Here is a 22,802-nt window from a genome sequence, read left to right as displayed (position 1 = left end):
ACAATAAAGTCAATTACTCCTTGGTCGATAACTTTCTGACTGACGTTAACATGAATGAATGAGTTTTGTAGGACCCTGAAATAGTACTCATGGGAATTAAGGACTAACAAGAAGGAATATTGAATTGAAAAATTAAGAAAAGCGTCCTACTTCAAAATATTAAAAAATGGAAGTATATAATTATTCACTATAAAAGTGATCGGAACTTGCTAAAAAATTTTGATATAATTTTGTATCATTAGATTCAAATAATCTGAAGCTCCTCATCCTTCTGCATTGAAAATATGATTAACTACATAGTCTAGGCAATTTAGTAGAATATGACTTGTGTTTTGTGCTCATTTTTGTTTTCATTCATCATTTACTTAATCTTTTATTTCCAGGTGAGTTCTGTGATCATTGTCATCACTAGTTATTAGTTTCTATAATGTCAAAACTATCGATGTGCTCACTTGCAGATTAAAATATCTTTAACTGTGGCCTGCATCATCTCTTAACTCAAATCTATTTTCACAAGGTGTTGACACTTCTTAAGTCATTTTTTTGAATTGGGAATATCCCCATATTTGGCTCCTACTCTACTAGTTGCTCTAGAAAATGTGAACTTGAGAAATGAACAGGATTTATTGGTAGAATCTTGGAAGGCGCAGCATTATATTTCAGTCTTCCAAGTTCTACTTTTTCAAAAAATATTCTATTCAAATTTTACTAGAAAAATTTTACTTCAGGAGATACCGGAAGTGGCCATTATCTCAGAAAGGCTAACAGATATCGAACCATGGATAACTTTGTTCGCTAGATCTCATCAAGATGTGTGAAAAATCATGATCATCTTTAAACTTTCGACACTTCCAGCCTTTATCCTGTAGAAAACGAATCGCACTTCGCAATTCAAACCTGGCGGGTGTCTCAATAATGGCGGGCATGTTTACGTGGCTGTAGCGCAACGCCGACTGACGCCTGAATGTCAAAAATTGCAGAGTGTATAGTGCAAGAGCTTCGCAATTGCTTACAGCGCATGCGTCTGCACGAAGCGATTACAGGCTGAAAACAAAAAGGCCCTTATAGTTCAAAGTGTAGGATAATTTAAACCGAGAAGGTGCATAAACAAACTTTGTTATTTATTCTTGAAACGATTTTTACAATAAAAATAATCACTAGAATAGTATCTGCTGCATCTCATTTCGATTTTTAATTCTCAGAATCACTCGACTAGAGATTGTGGTTGGGATTTCCTGCTTTGTTTCCTTTCAGAAACAGCGTACTGAGAAATCACGCAAATTATCTAAATTAGTTTTTTAAAGAAAGCAGGACTCTTTAAACCGAAAAGTGCGTAACCAAAATTTGTTTTTGGAACGATTTTTACCCTGAAAATAATCACTATCTAGTCCAAATTTGGAAATATCTATTTAGCATTTATTTATGACAAATTATGAGACTGAAGTAATTGCTATCAATTCTCAAAAATATCACAATGGAAAAAACTAACAAAGTTTGTCATTTTTTCGTTTGGTTTTTTCACTTGGGGCTCTTATGGGGCCCAATCGGAGGAAAATTCCAATCAATACCTACACGAGACCCAATTGAGGCTATGATTTCTCATTTAGGTTAGGTTTTTCCTCTTGAGGTTGACTGGGATCTCAATTAAGAAAAACCTCATCATGCTAGATTTTTTTCTCGTTTGAGATTTTCGAATGAGGTTATCTTATAGTCCCAATTGGAGGTATCCTGTGAAGTATATCTAGCTTGGACTCAATAAGGTGCAAATGTATACTCTGGTTAATCCCACTCGACTTTCTAGTTGTGCTGTGAAAAATATGTCATCTTCAATTTCATCTGGTCTAATACTTCTTTTGAAATTTGAGTTGGTAGGATCATTTACCATAATAATGGCCGAACGCACCTTGACCGCCGGTATCTCTTTCGACTCCACGAGAGTATTTGTGTGAAAGGTGGAATATTTCAAATTTTTTTTCCGTAGATTATACAGCTGTTTGTTTTTCGAATAGCAAATTTGAGTTCTATTGAACTGTTATATCAGTTCTCTCTATAAGTTTTGTCCACTTATATAACTTTATCCAAACTTCCAAGACTTGATTATTATTGGAAAATGGAGAAAATAAAAAATAATGGCCTAGTTTAACGGCGATTTTTGAAAAAATCGGTATAAAGTCTGCTATTAAAAGTATCTGAATTGATTGCCACATTATAAGTTTAGGCCGAAAAACTCAACTAGGTCAAAGATAGTAAAAATGCTGGTCTAGTTATGGAATTTGAGGATTAATATTTCATCAAAGCAATTGCAGAAATAATACAAAACTAATACCGTAAATTCATCTGCATATACAAGGAGATTCAAGGAAAATATCCATTTATTGTATTGTCCATTCTGGGCATTGTGGTTTTCCGGTATGAGGAATTATAAATAAGGATGACGATAGAAAGATGACAATATAAATATTTCAAAATAGTTTAATCTTAAGAACGGTTTTTTATCAAACTACAATATCTAAATATAAAATTACATGTAGTGGTTGCCGTTAAACCTCTAGATATAGATGATAACTTGATTATTCGATAAATCTTGTGTTTGGAGGGATTTAAGAAACTGAAATCGATAAGTTTTACAGTTTACTATATGGCCGTTAGTGACACATTACTTTGCAACTGATATTTATGTTGTTTTCATCGTGAAACAGTAAAGTTAACCACTAATGGACACACACGAGCTCGTTCTTTCTGTCGAAATCAAAATTTATTGCTAGGGAGCCACTTCCTTTTATTTGTATCATGGAACCTTTTGTAGTTTTATTCGGCTCCGAACATTTGTATTACTTGGAATCGTGGTTTAGGCAGGAGCAAAACCATTTTCATAATTTAAAGGTTAAAATGATGGTATGAGCATTCCAACTACTTTCTGTGAAACAAATGAATAAACTGGACATGAATTTTTATTTTGAAAAATAGAAACTAGTAGTTTCAAATCCATCCTTTCACTTCACATAAAGTGAAACTAAAACAAAACAATGTTGTGAAATATACATTGAGGTTTTAAAGATCCAAAATCGGTTGTGTTTGAGTGATGATAATAATAATAAAACGAAGCCCGTATTTTTTTATGAGAAGGACTGTATTTATCTAAAAAAATTACGTTCTCTCGTTGAAACTAGATCTTCTAATTGATACATTAACATATTTCCTTATGAACTTTTACCGATACGCATCTAAACCAATGTCCAAATTACTTACGTTGTAACCCACATGGTAGCTTGCTGGATATATGAACCAATGATTCCATAATCCTGATTATATGGTTATCAACAGAAAAAGAATCTAGAGGATTTCATCTTGATTAGATGAGCTATGGGATGAAGGTCGTCAATCTATCTCGATAATGCTCTGATCTATTGATCTGTTGTGTACTCTGGACTGTAAACCACTCAGGTAAAAGCTTAAGTGTACCTTAGGATGCTGAAGTACCAGGCTTCAGGTTATGTACCTTGTATGCCTCTATTTCCTACTTAATTGCATAAGTTTCTTCAAAAAAGGTTTAAAATGGTAGACTGTTCGTTCCAACTTATCTAGAGTTGTTTCCCCAATTTTTGTTTTTGCTCTTTGCCACCATATAGAAGCTGCATAGCTTATGGTTTGGATTTGTACATCCAGTTCATCATTTTGGGCTCCAAGCCCCATATTTCTCTGACCATTCAGTTGTTTACAGTAATCCGTGCCTTATGGCTTACTGCTTGAAAGCATTGTCTCCATATCGGTCTCTAAAGTCACCTCCAGATTGTTATTTCCTTATAGGCTAGTTCGATCACTTCATTCTAAAGGTTTTTGCAATGTATTTATTCCTCCTGGTATATGGAATATGAGTCTTCTTTGGGGCGTTTATGCTCACTCGATATCATCATGATTATTCCTCATGCTTATCGCCAGGTCATCGACGTATCCGCAGACTCCATAACATGCATTGGGTGGAATTAAAATCAGATGATCAACTACTTTTGACCATGGTACTGGCGATAGGCAGCCACTTTGGACATTCGCCCTCAGGTTTTGCAATTTTTGCTTTATCCCTTTGATTGATATTGACAATGCAACTATCCAGGATTGCAATAATCTAAGCCACCAAGTTTAGTTCGACTTCTCAGTCGATTTACCATTTTGGTTTGCAAATTGATGGTTGTGTAGTGGGATCTTTGTATACAGTTCCATTCTAATGTAGGAATCCATAATTCCTCCCATCAAAAGAAAAGGATATGGATTGGAATGACGATAGGAACTGGGTCTTTCCTGATTTGGGGATGAAGTTAACTCTAATACGTCTCTCTAGAACATAGAAAGAGATGTATAAGCCTCTTCATAAGTATAAGCGGATCTTTTCGGAAAGAAATGGGCAGATTATTTCTTTCCAGATACTTGTATGACTCTGAGGATTCTATAGAATGAGTGATAATTTCTGCCGTGACGATTGAAGAGTCTTACCTATTTTTCCAATATTTGATATGAAGATTTATTCATATAGTGTGTCACAATGTATTTGAAGTTTTCTTGAGGATGTTCAGTTTTGTTTCTAGGATTTTCCTATCATCTACGAAGGTATCGAGGTGGTTTGTTCTGATTTTTATACATCACAGGTATATAACAGATCGAGTATCAGATCAAAAACGCTCCTTTGGGGTATTTTTGTCTTTATTCAGTATGTTTTGTAGTATAACTTCCTCTTGTTGGATCTAGAGTAGTCTGTATTAGATGTATGGATATAATTTTTATGTACTTAGCATCAACATATCTCAGGAGGTTCAAAACAAAATGTTAAAGAAATTATAAGAGGTGATATTATAGATAAAATTTCATGTAATGATTGTGATGTTGTTTATAAAGAGAAGACATCTAAAAATCTGGAATATATAGGACAACAGCAAAAACCCTAGTTCTGTTGCGAAGTTAAAGAACTTTCACAACAGAAAAAGAAATCATCATATCCAGGAGCTCACCAACACCAGAGAATCACTCCTAATATACAGAAGAGAGAAATAGAATCAATGCCAGAATTAGAGCCATAAAAAGGAGATTAATGGCCAAAATTTACAAGCGACATGGATCCATAACCTACATGGAGCACAGAAGAGAGTGTGGAAGATACTCAAGAACAGGAAAAAGTCATCAAACGAATTTGTGCAAACAAAAGGAGTCACCTAAGACGTATGGGAAAAATACTTTATAACACCATAAGCCATAAGCATAGAAAACTACACGACAAATAATCAAATATCACTTAACGAAGAAGAGGTTATAATAAAAATAGAAAAACTCAAAAACAGAAAAGCCGCCGGAACAGACCTCATCTTAAACGAACTTCTAAAATATGAAACAATATTTTAAGACAGCCTGCGAATTTTCTCCCAATAATAATGACTATCTTTCATTTTGATGAGGAGTAAAGTGGAAATAATAACTAGAATGAAATTTTCTCCAAGTCCGAAATGGGCGGTTTGTGAGGCAAGACTAGTGCGGCAACAAAAATCGCTCACCGGATTCGAAAGGGACCAGAAAGGAATACTAATGACCTTTAGCTGTAATGCTAGTAGTACATACTCATACTACTGGTTAAGCTTTATTCGCCAACTTCGGAATATTTAATGTACCTAGTTCGTTATTGCTTTCAGTTCTACATATATACCCGCCCTCGTTGAAATTTTGCTAAAAGCTGGGAGGAATAATCATTTTCTACGGGTCTCTGAAAGGTTACATGTTAAAGTTGTTCAGAAATGTGCTCTCTCACTAAATAAACGAGAAAAAAAGAACTAATGGAATAAGCAAGTGCAGTCAATCATTTGTTATTTGGATGTCATGTCTAATGGTACTACAAGCATATTAAATGCGTTCTCTACAAACAAAACTATTTGAAATTGCTATCCATAATAAATTATATGATACCTACTTTCGTTTGTAATACAATATAAGTACATTATATACAGGGTTCTGCATTATAATTAGAATAATATCTGCTCCAATTGAGCTTTTTTGATCATGTATTATGTGGGGGTTAGCTCACGTTTTATTTTAGCTTTATGCATGTTTTTTCAGCATCGTCATTTCTGTCTGTCCTATATTTGTTTGATCCAGTCATGTACTCTTATACATTGCATTTCTTGTACAATCTGATCTTCCCATCTATTTTTTGGTCCAGCTGGCGGGTGCGCTGCAGCTCTTCACGATTTTTAACCCGTTGTAATGAGGGGACGAGGATATTTCAGGTAAATGAAAAGGTAGTCCGAGTACATTATACAAACCGTGACGGATTCATTGAGACAACGTCGCTATTTGGTTCATGTAGTTAAACATTCCCCAGCGAACGCTAACTGTAACCATCCTCAACTCCGCGAATCACTGATCAGGTAGAAATCTAGCGTAGTCGCCCGAACGAGGGATGTTAAACTGCTCTGATGAGACGTAATAACGTCAAAACTAGTCAGTAGTTACAATTAGTCAGTAATTACAATTTCTGTAAAAGGTCTCCTTTAGATAAAGAATGTAACTTTTTTTTTGTATTTATAATAGAACTGTTGATATTTTTTAAAATATCGGATTTTCGATATATCGATATTTTTAAATATATCAATATCGGAGTGCGATATATCGAAAAAAAAAAAAATATCGATAATTCGATATATCGGTTTATTTAAAAAGAATCGTAAGTCAGCTCAAAAATGATTACACAATTTATAGTCCAGTAGATTTATTGAACAAATCAAATTATGAATGTACATAAGTATTAGGTTATAGTTCTTAGTAATTATTTTTTAAATATAAATAAGACAATTATGTATATCAATATTTTTCAGTAAGAGGTTTTAAAAATACTCTTTGTTTTATATGTTCAGCTGTTTGGCTACTACGATTGTTAGGCACTAAAAGATTGATTGTAGAAGAAACTCGTTCAGATGCTACATATGTAGCAGAAGAAATTAAATATTCAAGTGGTATTTCTGATAGGATGGTAGTAAAATGCATACTATTAATACAAAATTTCAGGGCGTTTGATGACCTTGAAATATTTGGCTGATCGAAATACTGCTTTAATTCAGTAGGCATTGTACCAAAACTTCTGCCAGAAACTTTATTGGCATTGGCCATATTTATCAAGAGGATTTCTTCATGTCGATCCCATAATGATGAAGTTATTTCTCTCTCTCCGTGTGTAGAAGCGCCTACTGAAGGTGAACGATTTCCTCTTATTTTGTGCTCTGCAATTATTTCTTTTGATAGATCGAATAATGCATTAGCACTAGCCAATGCTGACATGAAATGTAATTTTTTGAAACGGGTATCTAAGACAGTTGCTTTGACCAAAAAAGTATTATCTTGTAAAGGCACTAATCTACTTTGAATACCATTTAATAAATCATTTTGTACTGACGCTCCAATAGCAGTTGATGTTTTAGTTTGTTCGATTTCTTGTTTTAATAAATTCGTTAGTGGTACAACTAAACCAGCTGTGACATATTTCTCGACACTCAGATCTCCTGTTACTGTTTTAAATGGATTAAGAAGCGCTACTAAATCGCGCAAAATCGTTAATTGCGAAGTAGCTACCATATCAGTTCTATGTAGATGCTAATACTTTTGCGACAAACGAAGACAATTTTAGGAATCTTTCCATCATGTCCAGACAAGAATTCCAGCGAGTACTAACTGCTTGAATGAGCAGCAATATTTGGCCTTCTTTCTTTCCTTCTGCTAGTTGCTCAGATCTTAATTGATCAGAAGCACTAACTGAGTGTTTAAAATAGGTCACAATAGATTTTATTTGATCAGCTAAGTTTAAAAAACTTTCATTTTTCTTTAAAACCCCATCTATGATCAAATTTATGGTGTGCGCAAAACAAGGAATCCTCTTCTTTGCTCCCAAAAATAAGTTTACAGCAGCAACTACCACTGTCGGTTGAGAAATTTACAATTTGCGATTTATCAATAGAAAACTCGCTCATTATATTTTCAAAACAATCTTCAATATATTCTCCTGTATGTCCCTGAAAAGTAACAGTATAGTAATAGTAAGCACACTTGATGTAATATATATTAATACCTAAAAAAATACTCGAAAAAATATTTTATCCCTGTCATATAATTGGCAGTGAGACAACAGCAGTTGAGACTCGCATCAGCAACATTCAGGAAGTGAACTGTAACGATTAGAAAACTTCTTGTGGAGTTTGTTATTGTAACTATGTCACTACTCATGGTAAGGTTTCTTGTAAATGATTTAGAATGTAAGAATTCTATTAAATACATTGTAATTAGGTATATATTTTATTTTTTGTTCCATTTCATAATTAAAATTCCGAGCTGCATAATCTTCAATCACGAGTTGGCTAATCTTCATGATACCCACGATCACGAATTGGCAAATTGTAACAGTGATTAAAATTTTATAACTGGTATTAAAATCAAGAGCTGGCGCAAGTCCTACTTGGCAATACTTTCTGGTTCTGTAATTTTCCTTATCCTCTGTCTTTTTTTCATTCTTTTATTGTGCTTTAGTCATTTTTTTCTCTAATGGTGTCTACTATGTCATCATTCTCCAATATATTCTCAATTTAATAGTTCATAACATCGCTATACTCATTATTTCAGCTTTCACTGGTCTATAAACTTCACTAATTATTATCCTCTGACATTACATCTGTTGTTTATATATTCCTAATTCCATCACAGTATTTTCGACTCTTACTGTCATTCTCACTATATCCTACCGTTCTGTTCTAATTTCATCATAATCTATGTTCTTTTCTTCCATCACTAGTTTTTTGAATTCTTCTTTTTACTCCTCTCTCCATTTTCTTGGTAAAGATCACTAGCTGCACGTTCCTTGTCATCTTTTTCTTCCTTTTTTCGCTCCATAAATGCCTGTGTCAATAAATTTATTATCTAAAATTAACTCATTGAATTTGAGCGTTTTTATTTTGGCAATTTCAAATGTGGTTACTTCCAATTTTCAATTCTTCCTTCTCTTCATTAATCCATGTATTGGTACCTTTCAGTTCCTCAACTTGTTTCATAATTCTTAATTTTTCGTTTTTACTAGAATTCATCATGTTTTGTTTCTTCTAAATACTCTTATTCCGTTGCATTTAACTGAATCAGCTTCATTGTCTACTTCCACCTCTATTTTTTCCAATATTATTTGGAACTTTCCTTTATTTCTTTTGGCTCTCATTTTTCCCATCTTTAATTTCTTAAATTACCATATTATTGCGTCTTATTTTTCTGTTTGAATATTCGTATTAGGCTATCATTAGATGCAGCTTTGATTTTCTTATTTCAATTTTTATCAAATATATATGATATTTTTTCTTCCATGCTCCTGAAACTCTCTTTCAACTGTTAACATTCCTTCAAGTGTGTCCATAACGTCTTCTTCTATTTTAGTATTCATTTCTGAATTTAACGCACCTCAACGAGTTCCGCGTCTCGTCAATTTCTCTAATTATAAACTATAGTAGTCGCTAAACAAGCTCGAATATATATCAAAATGGACATTTCTAACATTCTAGAAAGTGAAAAAATACAAAAAATACCTCTATAGATATTAAAAACATATTATACAACTTGCTGCTGTTTATAAAAAATAAAATATCGAAGACGCTGTAAATCGGAGTATTTGCCAAATTTTAGACTTCCATTATACGGACAGGAGCGGCTTCACGATTCATGTAGTGGAAGAGTTCGTAATAATACCCCAGAAAATGTTCCTTATATATTTCTCCTCATTTTTCTCTCAATATTCTCGTTTTATTGGGAAAATATATACTGGACAATCTTTTCTCTTCCCACGAATTGCTTTCAGATTAGACACACAGTCAAACTTGTTTTCTTACTTTAGAGAGGAACAGGGTAGGAGCTGATTGAAGTAAGGTTGAAAATTGCTGCCAAAAATCTTCTATTGTATTTTATTGATATGTGGTTAGCCTACTTTTTCTTTATAACCTCAATATGACGGTCATCCTGAGCTATTACATTCCACGTTCACGATCATCTTCTCTCTAGTTAGTTTTTTCCACTTAGTCCAGAGTGTTATAATCGTGGACTCGTGCTAAATGGATTATGAAGCTTTTCAAGCTTTGGGATAAATACTATAAAATGGTTAGAGGTTATGTTACAATTTGTAATTCAATGAATTTTCTGGAATATTCAACTAATATACATTGGAGTGAAATCAAAATGTCTTCTGCGGCTATAGTAACAGATTTGGTCACAAGAATGCTTCTAAAGTACTTATAATATCCCTCATCGTAGCAAATAATGAGATAGATTCTTATTTACAGTCTATGTTGCTTTGAGCTCACTTCGACCCACTTGATATAGGTCTTTGTGAGCGTTAATCATGAGGTCATAAGTAACATTTCAGGCGCTCTGAATGTACCATTAGATTAGATAAATCTTTCGATGGTATCGCTGGTTGTTATACTTTTTACCCATCTCGAATGCTAATACAGCTGCCAGCAGGTGCAGAAATCCAAATTATTCGAAAAAAATAACATATTTTTTCATAAAATTTTTTTGAGTAGATTTTTCAATTCCAATCATTCATAATACAAATTTATAAATTGATTCGCTTTCCGTAAAACTTATTAATATTCATGTTTTCATATAACTCCAAAGCAAATTAATAAAATCTTTAATCGTTTGATTATGATTTCCTTTCATCTTTCTTATTCGAAAAGCGACTCAAAATTATTTAACAGCAAGTATGAAAATTAAACAACTCCATAATTAATTGGATTTGATGTATCATTTAAATTCGTCCCAGCTTTGTAGTAAAAAATTGATTTGTTTATATAATATATTAATTGATGTTATCGTTTACTGATGGATAAACGAATTACTATTTACTCTAAAAACGACACAAATAATGTTTTGTAAACAAGGGTCGGTATAAAGTTCAGCTGGACACGATTTATTTCAAATACTAGCGAATTGAATTTATCGATACTAAAATATAAAAAAACCGTTTGATTTGACATTAAATATTTATTACACGGAATAAATTGGATAATTCACATTCTAAAATAAACAGACATTTCAATTTTGAAACAAGAACTCAAAAGGAGGTTTGTGAAATTTTTGATAATAAATTCGCTGGTCAACAAGTTTCGCAGTCTACTGCTAGCAAAATTGGAAAAAGTTTCGTGAAACTGGTCTTGTAAAAAATATTTTTCAGTTAGTTCAGGAGTTAAATGCAGATCATCCTGATAGAAGACAAGAATTCTGTGAATTGATGATGGACAGAATGAACGCAAATTTACAGAACAGTTTTTTCTCATGAAGCGACGTTTCATTTAAACGGAACGGTTAACAAACTGATGTGTGAGGCTCATACTTAATATCCTAAAAAAGTGAGCGTTTCAGCTGGTATCATAAACAATAAAATAATTTATTGGTGAGGTTTATCTAGATTTTTTGGGAACTTACAAAGGCTTTTCCATGATGTTAATCGTCCAAATGAGATAGATCGATCTATTTACTACCAACGAGATGAAGTTTTACCGCATTTGATACGTAAATTGAAAAATTATTCGAAAGTTTTCCCAATAGGTGGATTGGAAGTCGTGGAACAATCGAATGGCCGGCTAGATCCCCTAATTTGACTCCTCTCGATTATTTCTTATGAGCTTATTCAAATTATAAAGTAGAAGATACTAAATTTATCGATGATTTTCAAAATTTTGTTTTATTGCATTCCTACGGATTAGAAGACCCACTTCCAATCCTTATACACGGTTTATAAACCGTCCGAATACCGGGTGAAAGAAAAATTATACCAAGTTACGGGTGGAAGTTTTGGTGACTTTACTCCCCCTACTACAATAAAGCAATAGATTGTTTGACCAGTAAAAACACGATGTGTGTGCAAATAGGCTGAATAGAAATTGATTGTTTGGTCCACAGTCCTAAACAAACTTAACCTAACCTAATCAAAATTTGATTGATTTTCAATAGTGAAATAACAATAAAATCAACATAAAATATAGAAAAAGAAACATAAACAAAGCCGTTAAGTCTTCTATTAAATTGATTCAAAATAGGACTTGACAAGTTGCATTTTCAACACGATAGAGCTCCATTCACTAAACTCGCATACCGCCCCGAAATACCATTTTGCATTTCAAGAATCAACTCTAAAATGTCGCTGTTTTTATTTCAGTTTCTTATTGGATTAGAACATTTTTGAAATTTATAATCCATAAAAATATAATACTAACTACCAATTTGAGTGAAAATCTTAGGAAATTATGCAATAAAAAATATAAAATATTTCTCCAAATTTACTAATTTTCTCAATGGCATCAACTAGTCTTCATGACATGGAAATCTTACATTATTTTTTATTTTCTTAATAGTTCGAAGACTCAACTGAAAATGTGAAATGGTTTTTTGTAGTTTATTGCATGAACTTTGTAAATTCAATTTCAGTAACAAAGGAACTTTACTCGTGTTAATCAAATGGGGGACTAAAATGAAAATAGCAATCCCTTAGATGTGAGCTACTAGGCTCATCTTTGGTGAGGATTTTTTTATATCAAAAAGAAACATTTGAGACGATAAGAGTTGAGAATTTTGTCAAGTACCCTACTAATAACCCTTATGTTTAACAATCATAACCACCACCAGCTCCATTCTCACCACCAAACTGACGAGAAGCCTCACAAATACCAATCTTCTTAATACAAACTTAGTCTAAACAGCGTAATAAAGGGCTGCCAGCAGTATCTTGATTGAAAAAAACAATATTTGAATGACAGCCATGGTTTACGGTTTTCTTCTTATTGACGATATCAGACGAATGAGAATTATACATCGCTATTTTCCAAAAAGACCGAAACAAGTCGGAAAAATACTTTTTCCAGTTTTCTGTGGCATTCAATATAGAATATTCTTCTTTATTACCAGAAAAATTGGTACAACTTTGATATAAATAACAACCGCTCTGCGCCACTGTCACGAAATATCACCAAATCTTATATCTTGTCACAAAACAAAAGTGCTCTATCTGTTTTTTGAAAATTTCACACTATAATTTCAAAAAATTCAATCCAATTCAAGTTGTACCTCTTGTTAAAGTAAATATAAGAATTATTCACTCGATTAATTTAAGTAGAATAGTGACTTTTTGATATACGAAGGATATATACAATTTTTCAGGTATTATAATATGGTCTCTTTCAAAGTACTCCCCCTGAGACAAGATGCCGTTTCTACTATTGATAACATTGCAGAAAATCTTCATTTATAATGCTGTTCAGTTGCCATATCGTTTCTGCCTTCCACATCTCTCAAATGCCGCCCCCGTAACACTATTTTGCGTTTCGGAAATAAGAAGTCACAAGAGGTTAAATCTGGTGAATACGTCACGATGATTAAGCATTGCACCAAAATTCACACACAACGAACAACTTGTACCAAATCTGATCGAACTCAGACCATACGAGCTCTGAGACCTCTGAGTTTCCTATTTGACCTGGAGGGTCAAATTCCTTATGAACAATGCCACTATAATCGGAGAAAACAATCAACATTGTCTTCAAGCTTTGAGATTTGAGCTGCACATCCTCTGCTTCCAACACAGCACTCAACCTTCTTCACTTTCTGTTCTGTAGCCAAGAGCTTCGGTACGACTTTCGCAAAGAATTTTTTCATATCATCTTTTTGTGTCAGAGCGATTGCTTCTGGGATTGACAGCTCGTAAGCTATCATTCTAGCTGTCAATCTGTCTTTAAGAATACAAGCACGAATCCGTTCAACATTTTCATCATAATTCGTGATCAAAAGGCGTCCTAGGCGAGAGTTTCTTCTCGACTTTTCAACCACTTGTTCCCAGTTTGCTTCAATTTAAAACACTCTAAAATCTCATAGCTATTCTTGCCTAGCTTTGTTATAAACTTGATGCTGCTGTCTTTTAATTGGACAGAGCTCTTTGGTGACGATAGGTGCAGAAGGATAACTTCCAGAAACTAGCTGCTCACTCACACTTACACGCAGAGAGCTCTGACTCTAGCCGAGCATTGGTGGGATTGGCTACACCAGCTGGTGGCGCCTGCAATTTATAAAAATTGAGTTATTATTCAAATTTTATATAATTGATGCTTATTTCAACCTTTTTTGTCGTTCCATGGAATATTCCAACAATGTTACATCTTGACTAAAAATTATGCAGGTCCAGAAATACGTATACTTAAGTTAGTTGACCACCCAGCGAAAAAATTCAAAACACATAACCCAGAAACTCGTTAATAATGAAGACAAATTTTGAATATCATAACGTTGATGCAGTGTAGAATATTGAAAAATTATTTGACAATATTGAAAATAAAAAAGCAGATGTTGAGAATCCTAGAATGTATTTTGGAAAAATGATTTATGTACAATTTTGCTGGTGAAATTTGAACTATCAGTGATTTACAACGACCAGTTGGATCAGACCAAATGATTATTTATATAAAATCGATTATATTATTGTCTGTGATTAGAATGGCGAAAGTAGATTCATCAGGAAAATAGATCTCGAGAATTGTGATACAGAATGTTTGTTTTGTATATTCACTAAGACAATGACTAATGAATATTTTCCAGTATATGGAACTTTTATAACCTCAAATATTTGCGCAAAAATATTTTTTTTTTTCTGAAAAAGCAGTCACTCTTGTCTAATATACTGAAAGATTTTAAATGTTTCCACTTAAAAGCAGCAATGTTTGAGTTGTGCCAGTCTTTCTGCAATATAACAGTTATGAATGCTGAAATTTGGTCAATCTCATTCAATTGAGTCACAATCTTCGAATTAGATCATCTTATGGTTCATATAATCTTCATATCAGATATTCAGTTCAAATGAAGAAAATGAAAATGTTGAATATATTACAATTGATAATTCAGCAATATAATACTTTTACACCTTTTATGATTGTTATAACTTGAGTTTAATCTACGATTACTTCTGTAATTCATTGTAGAAAGTTAATTTATTGAAATTGATATTGATAGAGACGGTAATCAATTTATTATCATTTTCCTGGGCTTTGAGCGAATCCCTTCGTATTTTTGATAATCTGAATGACCCCTTTTCTGTTTAATCCTGGATAATACCCTATGTATTGAAATTTACAGGCCACTATTGGATTAAATTCGCCATTTTCATTCCAAATGTAAATTGAAAATTGGTTTTTGTGCACCTGGGATTCTACGGAATTAGTAAAGAACAAACTAATATGTGATTTAAATTGAATTAAATACGTAATAAACGCCCATTCATGTAATCAAAGAATTATTTTGTCTAGCTGTGAGTACTTGAATTTATACAAAAATCTCTGAATATAATTTGGCGCCTTTTTTTGTTTTTTGTTTTGATATGCACAAAAGGGTGCTTTTTTAACTATTTTTTTGTTGAGTCCCAACGTCGAATCTTGTTGTAAGTACCGAAAAAAATTCCTAAAAGCACAAGCACTTAATTTTAACATTGGAGTCTTCAACAGAGGCGTGTAGAGATTATCCTAAACTGAACAAAATAGAACAGATGCATTTTTTGCAAACAATTATTTTTGTTTCATATTCTTTACAATATTTCGAATAAAAAAGTCGCAACACTCATTATCGTATATCCAACCCATTAATTGTTATGAATTTTTTAAAATTGAGAATCGCCGAAATTTTTTTTGAATTAAATAATATACCTAAAAAAACGAAATGCTACAATTTTGAATTTTTTGAATAAAAAAAATCAAATAAAAATATAACACTAATTATTTTTTGAAAAAGTGATATAACATCATGAGTCGCACTTTGTAATCAAAAAAATTGGCCAGTAATAAATTTTTGGAGCTTGAGAATTATAGTATTTTTGACACGTGCTTGACATCACTCATTTTCTTGAAATTTGTGCTCTGTGACAAATTAATTAAGGTGAATTTGCAACCCTTTGTGATAGAATAAAATCATAAAATTATCAAAAACAAGAATCCAGGTCCTGGAGCTTAATTTTGGTTTCTAGTATCCAGGGCTGGAAGGATTAAGCAGAATGACATAAATAGATTTGAAAAATTTTGTTTTTCCATATTTTTTATTCACATTATAACAATGTGCTTCCTACGCGCATGCTCTCTCGGTATTTAAAGTCTTTTTTGCGTCATAGAAGGGCACTTCTTGTGACAACAGTACAATGTCCAGTAGGAGGAAACCAAATAAGTGGACTTTTTCTATTATTTACATCAAAAAAATTATTCAAAACGATGAAAAATAAATTCTGTAAAAATTTGAGATATTTTTGGGTACGGCAATTTGAGTAAAATCCATTATATTTGTGACTTATCTGGTTTTTAATAAAGTCAGTACCATCGTGTAATAAAAGAAGTCATTAACTTGTCGTTAACTTCTATTTTTAAATGGATGACTAGTTGCCTTTTCAAAAATGAATTCAAAAGTATGTTCTTCGGTTTTCATATTTATTTACGATCTCTATTCATGGGGTGAATTAATAAACACTATCCCTTACGTTCTTAATTTTTTCACATACTATACAGTACACTTAACTTATAATATTCTACTCATATAATTACTTTTCTTAATTCGATCTTTTCACTACAACTATTTGTTTAAAACTAACTGCGCTACATAAATTTATATTCGTATAACACAAATAGAATTCTGCAAAGTTCTAGAACAAAAATAAACACAAGAAATGAATGAATAGACTTTTCTAGAAATGATTTAGAAGAAATACTGTAATAAACCGTCTTCTATAATAGAAAGTTCATCAAAGGCGCGTCTGCCATTTATAAAAACACAGATTTTTTGATCTTTGACTGCGATGACCTGCGACAAAAAAAACAACTAACATTATGAGTAACCTTCTACTGCATTGTGTAAATGAGTTCTTCTACTTTATATCCAAAAATTTTTGAGTGCTCGTTGTTAGTATTTGCAACAATAACATTTTCAATGCTCTCAACAATTCGAAGCTTAGTTGTTGAGTAAATATATTCTAAACTGAACTTTTCTCTCGACATTTGGATGGGGAATGGAAATTTCGAAATATTCTTATGTTAATATTAATATTAAGAGCTCAAAGTTTTACAACGTTTTGATCCCATCATCTTGAACGATATTTCAAGCTAAGTAATGAAAAAAATATTTGGCCCACCCTAATGTCCAGTAATCAATAAAATGTTATTCTGGATTGAAAGGTTCGTGAATCAGGTCTCAGAAGAAATATATTTCCGAGGCGCCTGCCATTTTGTAAATCGATCCAAAATGAGTCGAAAATGAAGAATGAAATTTTTCGATATCCAGCTTCGTTTTCGAGATATGGAAACTTGAATTTATGTGTTACAGCCCGTTTATGAAAAATAGACCATATTTAAAAGGACTAGTCCGTATAGAGGAGGACTAAGGATATTAGTCTGTATGTGTAAAAACTTGTGTTTTAATGAACTGTCTAGTTCGTTTGTGAGAGGTCTAGTCTATTTATATACGGCCCAGCTGCACCTACGCCATGTGTACATTTCTAAGACATTTAAACACAATTTTTCTTATTTATTTAAGTACTTTTTGCACCAAAGATAGATATTTTTATATTAAATTACTAATTAAATCTTCAAACTATCATTAAATATTTTTTTTATTTTATAAATAATAAAAAACAACCGACATTTCAACATCAAATTATTTATGTATTTATCGTATGTTAAGTTTAATTCATCACAGAGTGATGTAAGTTATCAAAAATGGCTCAATTTGCTATAAAAAACTAATTTTTCAATATAATTTTGAAGTATCAGGGTAAATAATATAAAAATTGAATAAAAAATCTTCCGTTCATTGAATTACAAAATTCATATTGAATTTGAATTGATAAAATATTCATTTGAAACGAAGTATTGAACGCCATCTGTTAAATAAAGCGAATTTTGAACTAACGTTCGATTATAACTTTAAGTATCTATATCTCGAAAACGAAGCGAGATATCAAAAAATTTCATTATTCATTTTCGATTTATTTTGGCCTATTTAAGCCAAATCCGCGGCGTCACGGAAATGCTACTCTCCTCTATGATTAATTGGATACATAAAAGAAACAAATCGAATTTTTACAAAAGGAAAACTTTATTATTAAAACGCAAAACCAAATTGTTATCATACTAATGAGTTCCTTGTAGCTAGTTTATGTCGGACATTCTCAAATCAAATTTCCAGTTTCAGATCAACTGATTCTTATACAATTCCTGCATGTCATCATTGAAATGCCGTCTTAAAATCCTTTGGTAATATCAGGATATTATTTATCGATAGTCAACGTGTTGTATTTAATGACAAAATTCCAGTTTTATCTTTTGTAATGATGTGATTGATGTAAAGTAGCTGTGACATGTTACTTTATGTTACTTGATTTCCAAGAATTTCTGATTTTCTAATCCCTACCTGTCTAGGAATACAAACTATCCGCAGAACAGCTGTATAACAAGTAGTGCAATCTATCTCCACTCTGGGGAAACTATGTTTTGTAGACTGCAAATTTTTATCATTGTATTCATCCCTCGTAATAATTCATCTGAAACTCATTCTACATCCCCAATTCATTCCAAAATAAAAGTACGATGTGATGAGAAAGACCCCAAATATATATAATCGAAGAATTATTGCAATATTATGAAATAACTCATCGTAAATCCCGCCTATTATGTATTGTAGACGGAAGCAATCAATCTATCAAAAAATATATTTTATCCCACACTTTACAGACAAATTCAACTGAAACCATTTTTTAAAAAAGCAATTCTTAAAAGCTATTATTTATTGACATTTCGAGTTATTCAGGATTCGCAATGTAATTTATTTCCTATAATATTTTATACAGTGTATAGCAGATACGATGGAAAACGATATTTCTTTAGAACATATTGAAATTTCACGTAATGCCACCATAATTCTTCTCGGATATATTACAGGGTGATTCATATTACATCAACTCTATTTTAAAGTGTACTGAATCGACTCTTTCTTAATGCATTCAATTAAGTGCTTATAAGGAGAAGAGTCGGTAATTAATTTAAAAGAAATAAATATAATTCTGAAGAACTAAAAAACACTCTTTTAAATCACTTCCATCTAAAAAAAAATGGATAATTCCCACATATTAAATAAGCTTAAAATAATAATGAATGTTAAATACAGTACACATTTGTTTAAAAAATATTTTTCTGCTTATGTAACTACATCTCGTCGAATCTTGTATCGAGCCATAACGATGTAGCTGGTAAGGTTGTGGAAGTGCTTAATTTCCAACAAGGAGACTGGAGGTTCGAATTCTATATCTGAAGATTTTGTATATTAAATGAGTTACTTGCACTAAGCCCAAATAAGAATTATAAACAAACACACAAGCTCTCAATCCCACATAAAAATGGAATAGAGGCTTAAGTAAAACTACTTCTTTTTCAAAATCAGTTGCATTCTTTGTTGTGTGTGCTTCTACTTATAAATAAAAATATGCCCAGACATCCAAATTCAAATACAGTACTCCATCCGCTGAAGTTCCAACCCATATTAGAGAATATTTTTTCTGTAATAAGTTTTGTTGTAGCGATGGAGATTGGAAGTCCTATTGAACCCTCAGGTTCACGGCTTCACGATTTACGTCAGTGGACGAGCTCTAGAATTATTTAGTGTGAATCCTCCAGCAACAAATTGAATTAACACTATGAAGAATTCCCTGTTTCAGTTCTTGACTTGGTATAAAGCTCTTAGAGGCATTTCTTTCTGTTAACAGTCCCTTTACTCATAGCTGCCTGCTCATTCATTTTGTTTTAGTTTGAGGTGATTATCTCGTCTGGAGCTCTCTTTCTTTGAACGGAAAAATTTTCAAATTTCTATGTTACATATTCCCGTAAGCCATCATCTAATAATTCTGAACATTTGATGAAGATAATAATTGAAATAGTACTATAACAACTCTCAAAATTATTCTTACGTATGACGGTTGGAAAGTTAGTAGTTGTTTTGAAGCACTACTTCATCTGCTTTTAGGGCTTACGCTGATGATCGACCCACGAAAAAGGTTTTCAATGGAATTAGTTAATTTTAATTTCCAAATGATGTAACTTCTTGAAAACTAAATGCTGCTACTCACTTAACTACCTAAACAACCATGACAAAAATATAAAACCCCAAAATAATTTTCTTACCAAGTTGGGTTCAGGTATGACTATTTTTCTTTGTCGTTTTATCATGTTATAGTCAATGGAACCTTCGGCAACTACGACTGATTTTCAACATCTGATATCACTACTCCGGTAGCCCAAATTGCCACTGATAATCACTGAATTTAGTGGTTTTTGAAAATTCAGGATCTCCACATTCAGAAGCATACTATACCATCTAGCTTAGTTATTTTAAATTTTTGTATGGTGGCATAAACAAAGTCGAGTGCATTAGGTGGTCTGAAGAAGTTTCGTAAAGTTTACCTGGCACGGTAAACCACATCGATGTCTTTGTTTGGGTGAAAGGTATATTGAGCTTCATTGTAATCTTCTGTCTTCATTTCTCATGGAATGTAACTCGTTCGTATGACTGGCAAAATACTTGGCAGAAATCGATAGTGATCGTTTTCAGTGAATGTCAAATTGGTCGACCTTATGTGAATTAATACTTTCAATTGGAAGGCCTGAGACTGAAAAATATAAAACTAGAACTGGATTCTACACTACTACATTTAAAAAAGTGCGGTACATTGCATATTAACTGAAAATTTGGACATGGACAGAAACATCATCGTGAAGATGTTTCCTTCGAGTGTTTGGCAATGTTTCATAGTAATAAATCTGGATTTTTACGCTGTTTCATAATCATGGATAGAACATGAATCCATAACTTTACACCTGAAGCAAAAAAATAATCAAAAGAATGGACTGAAAAAAGAGAGAGAAGATAAAGACCGTTCCATCTGGAGGCAAAGTCATGGCGTCGGTTTTTGGGGATACGCGTGGGATCATCTCGATTAACTATCTTGAAAAAGGAAAAAACTATCAACTGCGAGTATTATTGCATCGTTTGAGCTAAAAAATCGAACATTTAAGTAAGAGGAAAGTTTTGTTTCTTCAACACAATTTACAAGCTCAAAAATCCATTATTGTAATGGCCAAAATCAATGAACTAAAGTTTGAATTGCTATCTATTCACCACAGTTAGGTCCTTCGTATAGTTTTCTGTCCCAGGTTTGAAAAAATTGTTCGATGGTCAAGGATTTTCCAAAAATGAAAAGGTGATGGCAGTTAATGGCTATTTTGGGGATCTTGATGTTCCTAATTATAAAAAAGTTATCGAACTTATTGAACATTGCTAAGAAAAGTATGAAGGAAATTATTTATTCAGTCTTCCTTTAAATTCCACGAAAACAGAATACTTAAGTTTCATTTGTTTTTGATCCATATGGCTGAAACTCGTAAGTGACTGAAAAAATATTTCATACAAAAAGTGGATTAATACTATAAACTAAAATAAAATGACCGGAGTTGTTCAAATTAAAAAAAAAGTTTTCGGCTGCATTCAATATTCCACGTATTATTGATGTTGAGGTCTAGCTAATGCATCCTTTGACTGAGGTAATCTATGCTATTTGCGCTGCCAATTTCAACTGGCAACATTTTCAATATTCGAATAATCTTGGCAGTAATTTGTAACTCTCCGAAAAAGTTTCGTAGTTCTAGGAGGAAAAGCATTAGCAAGGATTGTAAACTGAGGCTTGCACTAAAACATTGCTTCCATTTGCATAAATTTTCTGCACGACGTATCGAATCTTGGAAAAGAAACTTTTGTGTCGTGAGCAGACATTAACATAAATGGCGTTGGCTACTTAACAGTCGATATTTACCATAATTGTCTGCTCATTTCGCGTTTATAGTTGGTTTCACTGAATGTTTTCAAGTCTTAGGTACATCATGGAGATTAACGTTGATAAGAGAATCTAATAAATCATCGAATTCACCAAGTAGTTGTCAATGATTTTTTCCCATTTCTTTCATAACTATTAATGAAACAATTTCTTCAGTTTGAAATAGTTTAATGAGTTTAAGTTAATGAGTTTCATTAGCTTGGACATACAGATGTTTAATTGATATATTTAGTGCGAAAAAATCGTTTTCTTATCCAGTGCTAGGGCTTATCCCGCCGACTATTTTGATCTTGCAAGAAATTGCATCATTGTCTTGCATCAGGCCAAACGGCGTTAACTTTCTATTCTGTGGAAAATCTACTTTACTACCTCTAATGCTAAAGTTAATTTGATAGCAAATCACAACAATTGTAATAAAAAAGTGTCAGGATAATTTGTTTCTACTCTCAGGTAGCAACAATTATTGATAAACGACACGCTGATAAAATACCAGAGTCGAAAGAACACATGGAATGAATATTTGTGATTGGAAACGAAAATTTGATATTACATAAGAAATATTTGTTATTACGGTATTCCATACTCCACTTAACAGATTATTTATATATTATAAGAAGAATGTTCGATTCATCCTGTTGGTATTCACAGTTATGGAAATTTGGAGCTCAAGTTTGCAGAAGAAATAACAAAAGGTCATTGCCTTTGTCGAACTTCAACGACATCATTTGCTGATGATTGTAGGAGTATCACAAATTAAAAAAGATACTTGGTTAGATCTGACAATGTCGCCAAAAGATATATAGGCAATTCACATGCAAACAAAATCAAAATCTAAGAGCATACAAAATTTCTT

General features: G+C 32.4%; 1 protein-coding gene across 1 annotated transcript in view; it reads left to right on the top strand.

Moving 5' to 3' along the window:
• LOC130441239 (kin of IRRE-like protein 2) overlaps window positions 1-22,802 on the top strand; it is a 649,517-nt gene that overhangs the window by 345,938 nt on the left and 280,777 nt on the right. The gene's annotated exons all lie outside the window — the stretch shown is intronic.

Source organism: Diorhabda sublineata, chromosome 3, assembly GCF_026230105.1.
Source record: "Diorhabda sublineata isolate icDioSubl1.1 chromosome 3, icDioSubl1.1, whole genome shotgun sequence".
Lineage (NCBI taxonomy): Eukaryota > Metazoa > Arthropoda > Insecta > Coleoptera > Chrysomelidae > Diorhabda > Diorhabda sublineata.
The sequence above is the reverse complement of the archived record's forward strand: the minus strand, read 5'-3'. Positions and strand labels throughout refer to the sequence as shown.